The sequence below is a fragment of the Rhinopithecus bieti genome, unplaced genomic scaffold (genome assembly GCF_001698545.2).
Source record: "Rhinopithecus bieti isolate Rb0 unplaced genomic scaffold, ASM169854v2 scaffold_9670, whole genome shotgun sequence".
Classification (NCBI taxonomy): domain Eukaryota; kingdom Metazoa; phylum Chordata; class Mammalia; order Primates; family Cercopithecidae; genus Rhinopithecus; species Rhinopithecus bieti.
Genome location: NW_016806180.1, coordinates 359,045 through 378,723, shown reverse-complemented (window position 1 = coordinate 378,723; position 19,679 = coordinate 359,045). Strand labels below are relative to the sequence as shown.

At 42.5% G+C, this 19,679-nt stretch overlaps 1 protein-coding gene across 4 annotated transcripts in view; it reads right to left on the bottom strand.

Moving 5' to 3' along the window:
- SIPA1L2 (signal induced proliferation associated 1 like 2) overlaps positions 1 to 19,679 on the bottom strand; it is a 233,717-nt gene that overhangs the window by 129,706 nt on the left and 84,332 nt on the right. The window contains exon 2 of one of the 4 annotated variants that reach the window (XM_017874996.1): positions 12,289 to 12,449. The exons of the other annotated variants lie outside the window; for them this stretch is intronic. The gene's annotated coding sequence lies outside the window, so the exon portion shown is untranslated. The remainder of the gene's footprint in view (positions 1 to 12,288; positions 12,450 to 19,679) is intronic. 4 annotated transcript variants of the gene reach the window in all.

The window sequence follows — 19,679 nt, the reverse complement described above, 5'->3', positions numbered from 1 at the left end:
TGCTAAGATTTCCTGCTGTTGCTCTTGGCTCATGCTAGCTAAAATAGTGTCCAGAGTTGTGTACCTTCTCATCCATATTCTAGCTGCTAAGATTAAAAGCCCATACATTTGCAAAACTGGAAAGCAGCAAGGGATATCACTACAGGATGGCAAATCGGACATCATAATTTCTTTCTCTCCTTCCTCAGCTAGGAGTAAACAGTTTTAAGTTTTGCTTTTATTCTTACGGAGGAAAAAAAGGTATTGCCAACTTTGGCCAACAGAAGGCAAGAGAAAGCCATAAGAGATCAGTATTATGCTCTTGAGCACGGTCCCACCTATTGCAGAATGATGTGTCATCGGCAACCTGAAGCCTCATTTCACCATCAACCCCACAGTTTGGGAGAGAAGTGCTGCTTCCCAGACTTCAGTATGAGCAGTCACTGGTGATTAAAGCATAACTTCTCTGACCCTAGTCATTGAAGGTGAACCAACCTGTTTCTCCCGCAGTCTTTCCTGTATAACCAGAATCCTCATCATTTCTAGGGGCAGGAAGCTTCACCATTCATTTTTTTTTTTTTTTTTTTTGAGATGCAGTCTTGCTCTGTCGCCAGGCTGGAATGCAGTGGCATGGTCTAGGCTCACTGCAACCTCCACCTCCCAGGTTCAAGCGATTCCCCCACGGGGCCCAGCCTCCTGAGCAGCTGGGACCACAGGCACACACCACCACGTCTGGCTAATTTTTGGTATTTTTAGTAGAGACAGGGTTTCACCAAGTTGGCCAGGATGGTCTCAATCTCCTGACCTCGTGATCCACCCGCCTCAGCCTCCCAAAGTGCTGGGATTACAGGCGTGAGCCACTGTGCCCGGCCACCATTTATTCTATTTGCATTTGCAACCCCTGTCACATTTTCGCCATGGAGTTTCTCCTTTAAGCACAGGCCTGAGACCCTCCCTAAAAGTGCAGTACAACTAGAAAGGGTTCTTAAGTCTTCAGAACAGATTTCTGAGCAAAAAGGTAAATACTCCTTTTCGCTAAAAAAGTTAACAAGTTTGGGGTTGTTTTGACCAGCAGTTCCCAAATCTGACTACACATTTTCAGAATTACCTAACAGATGTTTATACCTTGCTTCCTGGACTCTGGCCCCAGAGATTCTGGTTCAGAGGGCCTGAAGTAGCCCTGGAACCTAGAGTTTCAGAAGGAAGTTGCCATGCACAAATAGGATTGGAAGCTACTGGCTTCAATGGAATTCTAATAGAGGAAACCTAAAGGTAAATACACGACTCTAAAATCTCCCTGCTTTCCCCTTTCACGAGTACTGAACCATCTTCCACTTAAACAGCTAAATGTAGTACAATTTATTTACTCACAAGGTTCTTGAGTGTGGAAGAAATGAAAATCTGAAACTGGCAACACTCTAGAAATCACTTATGAGTCCAAAACACTGGAAATTTCTACTCTGGTAACAGTAGCCTGGATTTGCTCTGCTGTCAAAATATACTCTAAATTGCAACATTTACTGAGCATTCTGTAGGTGCCAAGCACTTTCTAAATGCCTTTTAAGTATTTGAATTTTGATAACCTTATACGATAAGAATTATTATTATCCCCAATTTAGAGTAAAACTTCTCAATCCTCTTAATACAGCATTTAAGGCCCTACCCAAATTTAGCTGCATTCTACCTATCCATCTTACCAACCAAAACCACTAAGACCACCTTAAAATCTTCTCAAATACACATGAGCCACTCCAACCTCCCTAGCTTCCTTCTTGGAGTTCTCTTCCTGCAATGTCTTTTCCATCTCATTTCTTGTGATATTAAATACGCAGACATTGACATAAGACCTAAGTTCAAATCCTGGCTTAGCCATGTACTCACTCTGCTCCTCTAGGCTCATTTCTTAAACCCTCAGAATCTGTTTCATCATATGTAAAAGAGGTTTTATTTTTTCAACAAATACTTATACGTGACTACTACCTTCCAGGTACTAGTCTAGGATCAAAGATGCAGTAATGAAAGGACCTGGAAAAGGTCCTGCTCTCACAGGACACATATTCTGGCATAAGAAGTCATGTAATAGAGGAACATCTTTTGGTTCTTCTTAGTAGCTGTAGTTGGTAAGGTGGATAGGTAGAATGCAACTGAATGTGGGTAGGGTCTACATAACTTGTTCAAAGCGACTGCTATCATGGGACAGGATCAGAAAGGCTGGGGACATGTAGATGCCGGTATGGGTGTTAATGGAAGGGTAGGTGGCTAAGGAAATACCTGAAGAAAAGGATGAGGACATAAGCCACACAGATAAACAGGAAGGGAAAGGGAGGAGGGGAAGGAGCTCCAATCAAGGACTGGAATTGGGAGCAAGCCTGGTACATACAAAGACAGTAAGGACACAGGTTAGAAAGGTAGTGGGCTCAGATCCGGGAGGGACTGATGGGCCACAGGAAGAATTTGACTTTCGTTCTGGACAGTTCTAAGCAGAGGAGTGAGATCTGACTTAGCCATTCTGTCTGCGGTGATGAGGAAAGGCTCCAGGGAACTAAGATAGGAAGAGGGATGTAAGTCCACTGCAATAATCCAGGCAAGAGAGCATGATGGGGTCTGGAACCAAGTGGCAGCAGTACAGATGGTGAGAAGCAGACAGCTTCTGGGTGGGAGGATTGAACCGGCAGCTTCAGCTGATGACTGGGCTGAGCAGGAGAACAAGAAAAGTCAAGAATGATTCCAGGATTTTTGGCCTAAGTAACTGAGAGGGTGAAGTTGACCTTTATTAAGATAGAGAAGATTGTAGAAGGGAGCAGGGGTTATGGTTAAATAGATCACATGTGCAAAATGCTTATGAGCACAAGGCCTGAGACACAGGAAGAACCTGATAAATACTAACAGTATTTTTGCTGTTGTCATCATCTGTCCACATGAAACCCTGAATCTTCTAGCTCACACTGATCACTCCTTACTGTAAACTCAGCTATCTGTTCAATACATTTGGGCACATAATAAGTGCTGACTTACCTTGCATTTTTGTGCAGTTTTTCAATGGGGATTAAAAAAATAAATTTAGCTTCCAGAATTGTGTTTCCTGAAGGCAGTAACGCGCATCCCACAACACTTCTTAAAACAAACTGAAATGTCTAAGGAGTCAGAATTTGTATTTTAAAAGACAAAGATCCTGAGGCTTAGCTGCTATATGACCCAATCAGGACAAATGCCCAGAGTAATATAAGAAAAAAGCAAAACAAAACCCAGATTTCATGTCCTTGTTAAAAATGCTGAGGTACAGCAGGACAATGAGATGCCTACCTCTACTGTAGGAGAAATGCTAAAGAGAACTGTGGAATTAAGGTCCCTGAAATACAGAACAAGATGAGGCTGGGGTAAAGACAAAACATGCCTTCTGTGGTGCAATGCTCTGTAATGACATTAGCTGTCCAGATCTTTAAATCCTGTCAGATTTTGAAAATGAGATTCCTGAACTGATAAGAGGGCATGGGTCAGAGGTTCCCAAAGGCCTGTGTGTCGACCAGTGCCAGGTCAGTTGCTGGAGAATTAGCTGAGGAATTTGTTTAAAGCACAAATTCCTTAGCCACTGTCCTAGTAATCCTGACTCATGAGATTGGGTGTGGGGCCCCAGCCAGTTTTAACAAGTTCCTCAGGTGTTTCTGGTGCTGATTCATCTTTAAGATCCACGGGGTAAAAAAATAATTTGGAAAATATAAAACATTACACAGGCAATATGGTATGATTAAACCATTAATTCAGAAGTCGCACTAATGATTGAGTTACCCTTTAAAGTCACCCCATACTTCCTTCCCTATCACCGTATAATGATGCTTGTTTAAGACCACAGTTGTTCTCCAAGTGCTGGATCCCAGGAGGTCCACCAATGGGCTGGGCAATGATCTCTACAGAAAGGTGGACTGCAGCTATCATCCCCCTGAAACTGGAGTTAGCACCTGAGTTGAATAAACTGAATGAGATAGTGGATATAAGGTTTCAGTTGGAGCAGGTGTCCTAGGCCAGTGTTCAATCTAAAAATAGGAGAGATAACAGGCAAACTGTTAGTTAAATCACAGAGGATAAAGCTGAGGCACATACAGATGTCCAAGGAAGGCAGAAGGGGATAAAGAAAAAGGTGTCACACACCCTCAGCTAGAATCTTGATACACAACCTACAATGTTCCACAACTGCCATGTAAAGACAAGAAAACTTTGCTCAGAGACTCCAAAGACACTTATCTAAAGCCGAACAATGAGTTAAGCAGCAGAGCAAGAATCCAGCAGCAAGTCTGTCTGGCTACATCCAAAGGTATACTCTTGCACACTGTGTCCCACTGGCCGCAGATGCCTGCCTGAGGCTGGGATATCACCACCACGGTGGGGTCCTGCTGACTCCAGCAAGACTGAGTCCTTTGGGGCTGGATCTCTGGGAAGACTCATCATTCCAGCATCTACACCCAGGCTCATGAATCCTCCTGTTACACTGCTCCCCCGACACGGATCCCAGCTCCTCACAATTTCAAGCACATCCCCCCTCTATCTGAACAGTGTATGAAAATAAATTATTTGCATGGAGTATCTGTTAGGCTTTGACAAATGGAATAAATCAGTTCTAACTGGTAGCTTTGTACTCATAATCTAAAAATGGCAATTTATACTCATAAATATAATACGCTATGACAGGACAGAATTATTTCCACTGACAACATCAGGTTTTGATCCTACAGTAATGTACAAGATACAGTTCCCAATCACCAGACTCTAAGCTGTAAGTTCTGAGTCCACTAGTCCAAAGAAAGATAAAAGGGAATTTAATAAATGGCTGAAACATCAAGGAGCTAGGTTCCCAGTCTGCCAGAGAAAGTACGCGTATGCCTGAGAAACATCCACAACATATGTTTTTTTTAAAGCTGTCATAATTTAAAGTCTCTCTAAACATCTACTGTTTAATCTAATTTTCCCTCATGAATGTCTGGCTTCAGCTCAAATTGAATCAACATTTCCATTATAAATCTCTATTTTCACATTTTCCTGGTTTGATTGTAAAATGTCTTTAGTCTGAAATATGACACAAGCAGAAGCCGGCATTTTAATGTTCTTCATTGGCAAAATGGTTTTACTACAAAACCAAAATCGCAGTTTTCTCAAGCCAAATGTCTAAAATTAATCTAAGCAAAAGAAAAGTAAAATTCTGTAGAAAAGTTTTCAGTTACAAATGCCACCCCAGGTTCTAAAAGAATAATCTGCCAAGTTATTATTAATATTAATTGTTACACATCTAAAGAAATTACATTTAACCTGAATATGAATATGTACCATGAGCCTATGTCCAAATGCAACTGAATGCCAGTCATTAAGTTCACATCAGATGCACTGTGCCTCTCAGTAAGGAATTCTGTACTCTACCATTGATGCCTTTTAAGAAGTTACTTTGTGAGATATGTATTATGAATGTTGAAAAGCAACAAAAAGCTGGTATTAGTCATTTTTATTAGGCCTACTGATTTTTTACCTATTAAAACAAACATAAGTGAGGCAGACTGCTCATAAAAGGGATTTAATGTTCCATCAAAGTTATAAATGTTGGAGACTCAAGTGACTTTCTCCTTAGGGATATGTTCTGTAGCTAAAACAGGCGAGAATTCTCTGAAACTTGGATTCCGGCGGCTGACAGAGCAAAGGGCATGCACTGTCTGGGAAGGCATACTGATGACCTGCCAAGGAATCTGGTGAGAAGAGGTTTGGCTGCTAGGTCAGAGACAAGGAGACCAATGAAGCACGACAGATGTGAGAGTGCAGGAGCTGGGAAAGGGGGAAAACAAGTCTCTTATCTAAAAGTCAGGTTATCCCATTCCAGCTTGGGCCTGCGGCATCTCCCGCCTCTCTCCCTAAATCCCTCGCTCTCTTTTGGCAATGCAGCCTCATCTCAGTAACCGTTAAGCAGAAAATTCTTCCCAACGTCTGGTGTATGTAGATGGTCTGCACAGGCACAACATCTTTAAGGAAAACTAGACGGAATCTAACTTAAGGCCTGGGAATTCAAGAGATGCTCAAAGCTATATTCTAACCGTAAGGGTCCTAACCAACCACTCTCCTGGTCTCTTGAATCACTGCTTATTCCACCTTCCTCTCACCCTGTTTCAGATGGTGTGACACCAGTGATATGAAGCCCAGGGACAGAGAGCAATCAGCCCACCAAATAAAGAAGCCTTTAGGCTGAAATGAAAGACAGCCTACACCGTCATTAAAAAAATCTGTAAACGGATTGGTGAAAAGAGTTCTCCAAAATGAAAAGAAAACAAACAGACAAAATGACAGAAGTTCTAAGTCTAATAAGTTCTTTCTTTTTTTCTTGTAACTGCAATATTGCTATGGATGATTTCACTATATAAGTAATATATAAAAAGTTCTTCTGCTTAAAAAAAAAATATGATGACTGATAGGAGGAGTAGTTGAGGTGATAAGAGTCAAAAACCAATTTCTCTTGTGTCCAAATATTTGGGATGTCTGATGGTTGAAGATGTTTTATCTCAAAGAATGTGTTTTAATTTGGAATTATTCTTTTCTATACCACATCATGTCATAATTACATTATGGGCCAAGCACGGTGGCTCATGCCTATAATCCCAGCACTTTGGGAGGCCACAGCAGGTGGATCGCTGAAGCTCCAGAGTTCGAGACCAGTCTAGGCAACATGGTAAAACCCTGTTCGTACAAAAAATAGAGAAATTAGCCAGGTGGGGTAGTTTGCATCTGTAGTCTCAGTTACTTGGGAGGCTGAGGTGGGAGGATCACCTGAGACGTGGGAGGTTGAGGCTAGTGAACTGTGACTGTGTCACTGCACTCCAGCCTGGGGTGACAATGTGAGACCCCGTCTCAAAAACAAATAAATAATAATAATTACATTATGTATTAATTTAGTGGTACCAAGCAATTTGTAAATATAGCATGCCCTACTTCTTGGAACAAGAAATTCTGATCAATAAAATTAAGAACTATTTCTATGTACATAAGCATGCAACTAAACCAATAGTATAACAGCATAACATTAGAGTTGCTTAAGAAGAACGGTAGTAGCAATATATCCCTTTACAGTGCCCACATTAAAAATATACTAAAATTCAAAAGATCCAAAAAAAATGAAGCAACAAGTAATACTTCATGATACGGGAAAAATGATAAATTTTCTTAATTTAAAAATCCCTGAAGCTTTGATTTTGTGTCCATCACCCTTGTTCAGCAGGAGAAATGGTGTAATAATGGCTAGTAGCACAGATGGGCTGTGGAGTCAGACGCCAAGGTCAGAACCACAGCTCTACTTACTGGACCACGTGTAGACAGGCAAGTTAGGTAACCTTCATGAGCCTCGATTTTCTCATCTGCAAAATGGAGAATTAATAGGCCCTAACTCACAGGACTGCTGTGGGGATTAAATGCACTGAGGCAGGCAAGGCTTAGAATAGTGCCTCCCATGTGCAAATGTGTTCCACAGTTATTGTTCATTCATGATCCTTAAACCATCTACATACAACCTTTCTACCTCTAACTACGCTATTTAAGCTTATCCATTATTCATTCACTGATTACAGACACCCTAAATGACAAAAATATCCTAAGTGTGTAACCCTTTAAGTTATCTGTGACAGTCTCCCAGGCAAGTTCTCTACCCCAACAGTGAGGAAATGCTGGGTTCAAACCCTCATTAACATTGGTTAAACAGAAACAACAAAAAGTCTCAGTAATTTCAAAGGTAGCAGCATGAAGCTGAAATATCTCCATTTTAGCACAGGTGGGATCACGGTCAGGCCAGGATGGGGCCAGGATGGGGATCTTCTGCTGATACCTGGCTCGGCAGGCCATGGGAGCTGTTGAGGGCATGAACCAGAAACACTCATGCATGTCAGACAAAAGAGGAGGGGATATGGGGCAGATGAGGAAGGTCTCCTAACCCTACAAACAACCACTTCCCTTCTCAAACACAGAGAACAGTAACTGGCCCTTAGCAGGGGTTATACCTCCAGAATGACTCAGAGGGAAAGAATGCCTGGTACCTCCACAATATCTGATCCTTTCAAAGCATCGTTCCACATGAGGGCACTCACTCTGTACGGCACCAGCTCCCTTTCCACAGAGCTCCCCGACACCACTTTCCATTAAAACCTTTTCACCACTGGCATTCAAATAGCATATGTACAATTAATTGCTGGTTTCAAATTATCCAAAGAGAAGCGGTCCAGAGAATACTGCCATCCCTAAGATCTTTTATTTTGTGAATTCCTACTTCACACAATCTTAAAGTCCCCCAGCCTTAGTGTTCTGTGACTCCCCTCCCCACCTTATACACACGTGCTCATACACACATACAACTGAGAAGAAAAACTTTCAATAACTTGATGGTCACATGAAGGTACAACTTCAGTGAAGAGCTCAAAATTTCCCAACCATCAAGAATGTGAGAGTGGGTGGGTGAGCTGACTCACCACTAATGAGAAAGACAAAATTTGACCTCAGCATCTAAACCTGCAAGTGTATATAGAATATCATGTTCTTTTTTCTATTTTTGTTACCTATTCAGACAGCTGACGAATATTCCTGAGATGCAAGTTTTATCTACCTTATTTTCTACTCCACTTAATCCTGTTTTGATTGCTGGGGGAAGTAGCAGTCACATGTTCTGTTTGTGGCAGCACAGAATGAAAATTCTATACTCAGAGCCTCCTTGTCAAGCAAACAGCAAATCTGTTTATTCATCATCTTCAGTTCACGATCTCCAGCCTTCTACCATGCTGACTACACAAACCACTGCAGGTGAAGCAGCTCAATTCCTCTGTCTAACCTGATGCCAGTTGAAACCCTTGGGGTACGGTCTTACCTAGGGCTTCTTGGTAACTAGTGGACACCTTAGGCAAGGCCTTGAGGGGTTCAAAAGAATCTGAGTCCTTCCTAGTACTTCCAACTACAAAAAATCTAAGGGTCTGCCACTCAAAGGACAAACTAGAATATTCAAAATCACTTAAGCTTCATTTGGCCAAGAGAAACTAAGTAGTTTCCTAAAAGTCAAACAGCCCTGAAAACCACCTAACATCTTCAAGAACAGAAGAAGACAAAATAAGAGACTTCCCCTTCTGCATCTTTGCTTTCAATTCTGCACTCCTCTGAGTAGATCTGGGCCCACTACCTCAGAAATTTGGTACAGAGCATCACCAGGCCAATACGCATGAAGACTGAGGTTTTAGAGAAGAGGATCTTATGCAGGTTGTACAAGAATAGCAGAGAGAACTGACCTGGAGCAGCTCTTCTCTCATTCTGCACCTCCCCATTCCCCCATGCCCACCTTCCAGAACCAGCTAGAGCTGGGATCCCAGCTGTACCCTGTGGCCAGCTTCTTTCTACCACGAGTCTGACAACAGCCCTCTTACTTCAGAAAGCCCCAGTGACCTGTCAATCTAGATCTGGCTCCTCTGAGCTTAATTCTACCAGTTTTCGTTATTCATTCTTTCCTCTGTGCAGACTACAAGGTCAAAACAAAAATGAAAGGTCTGTGTCTAACTTGTCCCTGCAGGATGGAGAAAGCTGCATGGTGCCCAATGCCAATGCCTGTATAGCATGTAAAATAGTGTCCAGCTCCCACCAAGTAAAAACTTCAAATAAAGGCCACGTGTGGTGGCTCACGTCTGTAATCCCAGCACTTTGGGAGGCCGAAAAGGATGGATCACCTGAGGTCAGAAGTTCGAGTCCAACCTGGCCAACATGGTGAAAATCCCATTTCTACTTAAAATACAAAAATCTGCCAGGCGTGGTGGTACACACCTGTAGTCCTAGCTACTTGGGAAGCCGAGGCAGTAGAATCACTTGAACCCGGGAGGCAGAGTTTGCAGTGAGCCAAGATCGCGCCATTGCACTCCAGCCTGGGGGACAAGAACAAGACTTTGTCTCAAAAAAAAAAAAACACTTCAGATAGAAAGCATCAACACTGAAAGCAAGATAGCAATGAAGTGGCACCTTCAAACTGGTGTCTTCATTTCACTGAATCAGCCTCTCCCATGACAGCCTCTTTGCAAACCTTCATTGGCTCCGACTCTACAACACCTGTTTCCTCCATTGCCCATTCCCTCTGATTGAGGGAAGGAATTCACAGTCAGAGGGTACTCAAGTGAGTCAGGAAAATAAGTAAGAGAGCAAAGGCCAACCAGGGGTATCTCTAGCAATTTCCTTAAGTGTTAGAGGACAGCAGAAAGATAGAATGGAAGGAAAGGGAGAAGGGCAAGCAACTGGGGAAAAAACAGAAACATGCAAGAAAAAAACTGGGTCTAGAGGACAAGAAATCAGGCAAAGGCAAGAGGGAGAGAGAAAGGAAAGAATATGGATCTAGTTGGTGAAATATGGTGATAAAATTTAAAATTTGACCAGAATTATCATTATTATTATAAGCAATAGTCAATGCCTTCATCAGGCACCTTGCCATTAACTTACAGAGCACTCACTGTGTGTTGTTTGTTATATCAAGTCTTTAAGAATGTATCTCTAATAATAAGGCACAAGATCATGTCCTTTGCAGGGACATGGATGGAGCTGGAAGCCATTATCCTCAGCAAACTAACACAGGAACAGAAAACCAAACACCACATGTTCTCACTTGTTAGTGGGAGCTGAACAATGAGAACACATGGACACAGGGAGGGGAACAAGACACATTGGGGCCAGTCGGAGGGGCAGGGGAAGGGAGAGCATCAGAATAAACGGCTAATGCATGCTGGGCTTAATACCTAGATGATGGGTTGATATGTGCAGCAAACCACTATGGCACACGTCTACCTACGTAACAAATCTGCACATGTATTCCAGAAAATAAATAAAATAAAATAAGAGAATATATCTTCTGGGCTTGCCAGTTATTAATAATTTACTATTTTCAACAAGAAAATAGCTCTAGAAGTCTACTAGGTATTATTTAACAAAATACCATTTGAAAATAAGGAAGACCTAAAACCTTTAACAGTAGGTTCTATGGGTTTCCTGAACTCTAAGGCCCAAGTGCAAATAAGGCTTTAACAAACCAGATAGGTAATTTATTTTTCCCCCAAAACTCCAGGTTCACTGATGCTGAACAAGTCCTAAATTCTTTTCTGGACAATATCTGCATCTCTGAGTTAAGACAGTAAGTCGGTATTTTGGTTCTTGTACAGTAAAAGTGTTTTAAACTTAGACTTCCCCATCAACTTTATCCGCTCATTTGATGCTTTTTACTGATATTTAACAAAAAGAAAGAATGAATGAAAGAAGAACACATTAAGACCTTCAGAAACCCAGTTTTCAGTACACCCTCTCAAATAAGCCCTCTCCAGGAACATTCTTGACAAGAGCAGAGCACATTTCTACAATCTGGGTGGCAAGGACTGGCTTGATCCCATAGATTTAAAAAAAAAAAGAAAGTAATTTGTGAGGGGGAACTGGGGCAGGGAAAGAATGTTCAATCTTGGGCTGAGCCTTAAACCTCTCTCTCTCTCTCTCTCTCTCTCAATCTGTAGAGTTTTAAAAATACCTATCAAACTCTTAACAGAAGACACACAGTATTTTATTCCTGTTTTGTACAAGATTACATCTGATATATAAAAGTGTCTCTGAATATTTAGCATTTGTAGTGAATGATGTAAGGATTTAAAGTTATCAGTATGATACATACAAATAGGACTGGACTGCTACCATCTACTTATGTAACCCAGGGAAAGTCGCTCTGCGATATATACTAATTTCTCTTCAGCCTGAAAAATGATTATTTTAAATAGTTATTAATTTAGTTAATCCTCAATACAATTATTTCCAGGATATTCAACATAGAGATACTGAGGTGATAGGGCACAATCGCCTGCATCTATGCCATGCTTAAAGATGCTTAAAGATGTGGGCATTTCATCTATCAGAAATTACTCACTTCTAGTAGCTTAAATAAGATGCACTTACTGTATGCAAAGTGCACTCTCATATACAGTGGGTATTGATCATAAAGTTCCAAAATGCATCTACTCTAGTCTTAAGATAGGGTACCAGAATATCTACTCTAGTCTTAAGACAGGATACCAGAATAACTTTCATAAACATGTATCTGTTCATGTCTAGTCTTTCAAAACATGCAAAAATTTTCATTTTCCCTCTGCCACAAAATAAAAGCAAATTTCCCACCCTAGTAATCAGGGCCCTCCAAACCTGACTGCAAACAACTGTACTTCCCACTATCCAAGAAGTCAGGGACTAAGTTAAAGGAACCGAGGCCAAACCCCACAGAGTGAAGGAAAAAGAAAACGTGCTTACCTCAGGTCGGCTATGCTCTAAGGCACTGGCAAGGTATTTGTGGTTACACGATCTCATGTAATTCTGGTAGTCTGGGTCTTCCCACTTTGTCTCCAGGGCCCAGCTGAGCCCTGTGAGGAACTGCACATTCCTTTCGCTCATATATACTCCTCTCTATGTGTCTGCAAATAGCCAAAGACTATGAATGGAACATGCCTTGTTTGTACACACTGGTATTTGCACATGACAAAAATCAGGCTTTGCCACCTACTAATTGCCTCAGATTCAGAAAAACAGCTAAGTTTTCCAAGAATCCTCAAGAAGCTATTTTAAGTAATTTGATAAATGTGTGTGCCTTCAGGAGGCTTAATCTGTACTAGAAGGGTCCCTCATTGCACAGTGTATCTAACACAACCAGTCACTGTCTTCCACAGGACAGCCTGTGACTATGCTGCTAAGTAAATCAAATGAAGAGACGCACAGAGCAAAGCCTTGCTACTATCCTTACTATATTTTCATCTAGGTCTATCTAACTAGTAATCGAAATGTATCATATACAAACATTAATTTGCATGATTTACCAAAACACTTTTTGTCATGATTCAAGTGAATCAACAGAGCTGGCCCTTGAACATGGGTTTGCACTGCATGGGTCCACTTTTAACATATTTTTTTCAATAAGTTACACTGAGTGTGCCTGCCTCTCCTGGCCCCTTCCACCTCCTCCACCTTTTCCACCTCTGCTACCCCTTTCTCTTCCTCTTCTGCCTACTCGATGTTAAGACCTTATATGATCTACTTCCACTGAATGAACAGTAAATACATTTTTACATTTTCTTTTCTCTAGCTTACTGTAATGCAAGACTACAGTATATAATGCATACAATGGGCCAGGTGCAGTGGCTCAAGCTGCCTACAATCTCAGGCTGAGGAGGGAGGATAGCCTGAGGCCAGGAGTTGAAGCCCAGCCTAGGCAACACAGGGGGCCCTGCCTTTACAAAACACTTTTTAAATTGGCCAGGAGTGGTGACGCATACCAGCAGTCCTAGCTACTTGGGAGGCTGAGGTGAGAGGATCACTGACCCCAGGAGTTTCAGGCTACAGTGAGCTATGATTGCGCCACTGCACTCCAGACTGGGTGACAGAGCTCCACCCTGTCTCAAAAACAAAACACATAAAATATAAAATGTTAATTGACTTTATATTATTAAGGATGCTTCCAAACAACAGTAAGCCATTAGTAAATTTTGGAGGGAGGGGGTTGGTGCCCCTAACTCTCACATCGTTCAAGTCAACTGTACTTTAGAAAGACTGGAATTTCTAAAATTACGGTTAATATTTTCACAACAAATGTTTTAAATATGGGCATAGGTATACACAAAAACATGTGCATGTATTTATGTACCCCCCAACAAAAACCTTCCTTTTTTTATTTTCCTCTTATTCATGGAATAAGCATTGAAATGCATGGAGTAAGCACTGAACTACTTCCACATTCTGAGATGTCTTGGGAAATAGGCAATGTTTTACATTATTTAACGGCTGTAATGACTTTCTAATATAAAAGTGTTTGAACGCCAATAATGATCTTTATCTCTCAAAAAGAGCATCTGCTCTAACATATTAGACAGAGGCTTGGTCAAAGTGATTAAGAAATGTGCTGGGGGAAAGGAAGAAAACAATACAAAGGTTGCTTGGAACATCCCTGCCCTGCAGCCACCTATTTTACTAGCAAATAAAAGATACCTAAGGCACAACACAGCCAAATCTTCTTGCACAAAAAGACAGATAAGCACCAGATGCCTAAAGCTTTATCATTGTTATTATCACAATCAAAAAAGCTCCGAAAGCAGATCCCCTGTTCTCTAAGGCAGGGGGTCACTGTATAGGGGCATAAAGTCTCCTACACTCTGAATCCAGCATATGAATTCTTTTTAAAGGCGTTAACAGGAATTAAACACCTGTAAACGGGACAGGCCCAGTGACACAACTGTCTGCTCATTTTCATGCCTTTTCTTCCTGAGGAAAAAACCAGGCAAAGTGGTGGATGGTTACAGAAGCAGCAGAGGAGCCAACCTCATACTAAAATAAAATATTTTGATTTGTAAGAATGTTTTTTAAAATTACAAAAAATCTGATAGCAACTTTACTGCCTCAATTTTTACCAGACTACTCAGCAATGCATAAGTGTAAACTCTTGTACAAGGTTCCCTGCAGCACAGCACTGAAAAAGCACAGCCTTCACATGGACTTAAACCTGGCCACAAACAAGCTACACTTACTGACTATATTGATTTGTTTTATGCGACCACCAGAGTAGGCGCCAGAGAAGAGGCAAGTAGGCAAGGTAAAAAGAAACTTTATTAGCTAGCCAATGTGAAGGAAGAAAGGGCGAAGTTCACCGGTCTCTGGCAGTGGAGGCCGAGGAAGTCGCTCCGGCGTTCTCGGGTGAGGTTCCTGGGTCCCGCGTATGAGGAGGGGCCGAGGAAGTTCGCACTGCGCGCCTGCCGGGAGTGGCTTTTCTGGGAGTGGGAGGGCAATAGGCAGGACAGGGGCGTGTTGGGGGGCGTTCCGTAGGTGCGGCCAGGTAAATCTCTTCAGATTGACGTCACCTGGCGCATGCCCGGTTGATCTGCACCTTCCTGGGCGCCGGCTACATTTTTGCCGTGCGGTAAAAGTTGGTGATGAAGAACCCGGAAGTACACCATCTTAGTCACCTTTGTTCTGTTTCCCTCTCCCTCCGTCCAGACAGTCCAACCTTTTATTGATTATGATGACTGGGGGCGTCGTCGTCTGTCCGGCTGCTTCCTGCTGTCAGGGGGCGTTGTCATCAGGGTCTATGGTTGGCACCTGGACATAGGGATGTAGGAGCATCTGGTTGAAGGCGACACAGGTGATCTCTTGAACTTTGGCTCGGAGAAATTTGATTAAAAGGAGGGCCAAACATAGGATAAGACAGAGAATTAGTATAGGGATGAGAAATGGGAGCATCTGTTGCACTACCGGTAATAACCCATATAGGTAAACCACTGGGGGAGTATCTTTTACGTGAGCTGCCTGTGTTTAGGTTTAACCCTTGACGGACAAGCTTTAACTATTGAGAAGGGGGTCTTCTATGGAGGGGATGTAAGTTGGTCTGTGTAGGGCTTTCCTGTGATTGTATGCTAAGGTTAAATTTTGTATGACTTGTATATTATTAGGGAGGGATTTTTGTCTTGACAAGGTGTCCTTTTTATTAAGATGGGTGCAGTCGGATATGAATCTTAAATAGGATCTCCGTAGAGTCTCCTTTTACTCCGCGCGGTTGGGAGTGTATAGAAGATAAGTTAATGTAAAGTATAAAGTAGGGACTCCATTTTGGTGTTGTTTTAAGGGGGAGAGAAGGACGTTGACTTAGTCAACAGCGGAGAGTTTTGTGAGCCGTATTAGACCTTGAGACAGCAGAATATCTAAAGAGAAGAAGAATCAGATAACAGTAATGGTTTTAACCTGGTATTAGATAGGCAAACAGTCGGTGACGTAGTGGAGTAGTTGCTCTAGGAGACATAATGTCCACTGCCCTTTAATGTGAGGACACCGGTTGCCTAGGTCTGGGAGTATTTTTTAGTTTTAGTTAAGATAGCAGGACGATCATGCGACCAGTTTGCCTAGTGCCTTAGGTGCCTAAAGGTCTAAAACAATTATTAGAGGAGATATAAAAAGCAGGTAATAGAATGATGACAGTAATAGAATGATGACAGAATAGGAAGGAGCCGAGGAAGGTAGGAACAGGATAGACTGACAGAGGAAGTGGAATGAGATTAAGAGACAGCACGGGATAAGCAGAATTTGAGAGGGAGTGTGGCAAAGGTGGGTAGGGGAAGTGCCAGGGATGGAAGGAGGGGCAGCCTCAACAATGGTAGGCGGGACTGAGGAGGAGGGCGATGGAACTATAGCGCAGAGGTGGGAGGGGGAGGTGGAGCGCAGAAGCGGGAGAGAGGTGGCAGTATAGGCACGAGTGGAAGGTTGGGGGAAGCTGACACGGGCAAGTCAAGGACAGGAAAGATGACTCTTCCTTTTCTGACTTTCGCTAGGTCCGCGGCCTTAGCCAACTTGACTTGGGCCAAAGAACATTGGGCTACAAGTCTGTCGAGAACGCGCAAGTCTTAAAACTTCGTGTATATGAATTTATTAACTGCTTGCTTAAGTGCTGGCAGAAATTAACCGAGGTCGATTAAAATGTTACGGTTAGAGTGCCCTTCGAGCGGCCATTAGACTGTTTGTCTAATTTATATTGTGGCCACGCCACAGTGGAGAGAACACCAGTTGCTTTTCGCTAAGAATTCTGTTCTAATTGTAAAGTTTTTGAGATTAGTTAGAAGATTACCCTAAAGGGGGTCTCTAGGTTTTGGATTGGGGGGTTTCGCCATTGCCTTCCTCTCGCCTATTAGGCGGAATGGAAACCAACGTATACCTGGCTACAAAGCATCTTTGGAGCCCACTAGAGACCGTGGGAAGGCTCCTGGAGCCGGAATGGAGATTACCTCCAGGCGGATCGTCTCCGTCCTGGAGGGTCCCCACGGAACTGAATGAGTTCCTGTTGGGCGGGCAGACGTCTCTGCCTTTGGGAACTCCCCTGTGGGTCACCTGGTGATCGGAAAAAACCTTGGGCCTGCACAGGACTTCTGGCCAAGGAGTACGAGAGGAAGGCAAGAGGTACTCACCCCTAGGAGACTTGGAGGTGCAGAAAGCGATGTCTAGGTCCTGGTCCGTCGGCGGCGTGGAAGGAGGAGGCTCCTCCGACCTTGGGGGGCCCTGAGGAGAGGTCTCCTCCCGGGTTTTGGCACCAACTGATTTGTTTTATGCAACCACCAGAGCAGGCGCCAGAGAAAAGGCAAGTAGGCAAGGTAAAAAGAAACTTTATTAGCTAGCCAATGTGAAGGAAAAAAGGGCGAAGTTCACCGGTCTCTGGCAGTGGAGGCCGAGGAAGTCGCTCCGGCGTTCTCCGGCGAAGTTCCTAGGTCCCGCGTATGAGGAGGGGCCGAGGAAGTTAGCGCCGCGCGCCTGCCCGGAGCGGCTTTTCTGGGAGTGGGAGGGCAATAGGCGGGACACGGGCATGTCGGGGGGCGTTCTGTAGGTGCGGCCAGGTAAATCTCAGTCTCTTCAGATTGACGTCACCTGGCGCATGCCCGGTTGATCTGCACCTTCCTGGGCACCGGCTACATTTTCGCGCGTGCGGGAAAAGTTGGTGGTGATGAACCCGGAAGTATGCCATCTTAGTCACCTTTGTTCTTTGTTTCCCTCTCCCTCCGTCCAGACATATATGATTTCTAACTTTCTATTAGACACATTACTTGTTTTTCACATCTGGCTTAAAACTTTGAATTAAAGCTCTTCACTCACATATCTGTTAGGCTCTGTGTGGGCGCCTAAGTGCTCTAGAAGAACCACAGTTGGGCTTTGTTTGGTTCTAATTACGAAAGTAATCTACTTACATTACAAAACTATAAGACTGAAGAATAAGTATGTAATCACACGTAATACTACCACCCTTACAGAAGCTATGATTTTTGTCTATTTCTTCTACTAACCTCTTGTTCTTGGACTGTTTTCTTACTAATAAGCTGAAAATTCATAGCTTTTACTCTGATAAAACATAATTGTTTTTTAAAAATTCAAACAATCTTGAGAAAGAAAACACTTTTCTCAACCATTATTAACAGTTTGATATATACAGCCTTCTAGTTTTCTAATTCACCTATAATTCTCTTAATGTTTGTAATTTAGCAGTAACAGGATTACATAAGAGCATATAAGCAATAATATTGTATAATCTTTTTTCAATTAATGTATTAATAACTTTCCCTGTCAATAAATAAAGATCTATATTACTTCTTTAAATAAGTTTCAGCTTCCTTTAAGAGTTAACCATATAGATGCAGATCTTTATGCAGAATTGCTAAACAGAATGTAAGTTATTTACAGACCAAGCAGTTTCTTTCTTCCCTTCTCTTTCTGGTGTCACTGATGTAGGCACAATCGGCAGCCATGTTGTCATTACAATATGTTAGGAATGTGCAGATCACAGAAAAGCATCATTTTAATCTTCTAGTATACCTAGAGTCCTGTCTAAATCTTGAGGCTAAAGAAAGCTAGAGTGATTTGGATAGATAAATTGTAATAGACTGAAGACAAGAAAATGCACTCCACATTTCCTAGGCAGTCAGCCAGTTACACAACATAACCTTACTTTTGCATGTAAAGACGTCCCTTCACCTTCTTCTCTTCTCTAGAAAAAGGATTTTTCTACTGGCCTCCATAAGACAGAGGAAAGAAAACCCTGAAAGGCCACTATGATGCCAAGACTTCACCTTTATTGACTTACCATTTTTCATCTACTTTTACGAAAGGGTTTTAGGGTCCACTCCTCTTTAGTAAGAGTCAATACACTTTATGAACCTCCCATTCTGTCTAGTAAGATTTAACAGGAAGACTGTCCAGCGGGGCAATCAATGGCACTAAATGATGGCACACAGGGTACCAGACAACATGGCACTCGACTCTGAAGAGATGCCTGGGGTAATCACAGACACGCTCTAACCTACTCTGCATGGCAAACTGAACACAGTTCCACCAAAAAAACACAAAGTAGTGCACTAGTGAACACAGTCCATTCTGTTCATTGACTAAATGTCTAGGCTGTTTCAGTAACTGTGTAGGACAGTCGGCATTCTGGAATACAACAGCTCAGTTCCTAAAAACAAGTCTAGTAAAGGCATTAAGACATGTTGATAGCGATACAGTGAAAGAGGTAACTGCACAGCACTATGAATTCATCAAGAAGAAAACAGCCACCTGTCAGGGTGGGGCTGGTCGGGAAGGCTTCTCAGAAGAAACGAACAATCAGATCCTCAAGGATGAGGAGGAGGTGTGCCAGGTGGAGAGAAGAGGCAAAGGCACTCCAGGTAGAAGGAACAGCTGGCCAAATTAAAGCGTGATAGAGCACTGGCAAATTGTAGAATGTAAATTAGTACCTGCTTGACTATGCAAAAGAAATCTCTGAAAGGATACACAAGAAACCAATAATACAAATAAACTGCTAATACTAATAATACCGTAAGGAAGTGGATGGCGGGCAGAGGGTGGGAAAAAACTTTTCATTGGCTATGCTTTAGACAGTGTGAATATATCTCTCCAAATAAATTGAATTTTAAATAAATAAATAAATAAAACTAACTCTTGCCCCCTACCCCTGATAAAACAAATCCAGTATTTTTTATGCAGAACACACAGCAGCTGGGATAAGTAACAGGGAGGAGACTGGTATACACAGGTCTTCCCCAAATCATGTCTGAGGGGCCCTGGGATATGGGAACGCAACCCTCCCAAGATGAAATAAGCCTTTCGGGGTAAGGTGGTCCCAGTGTAACAAT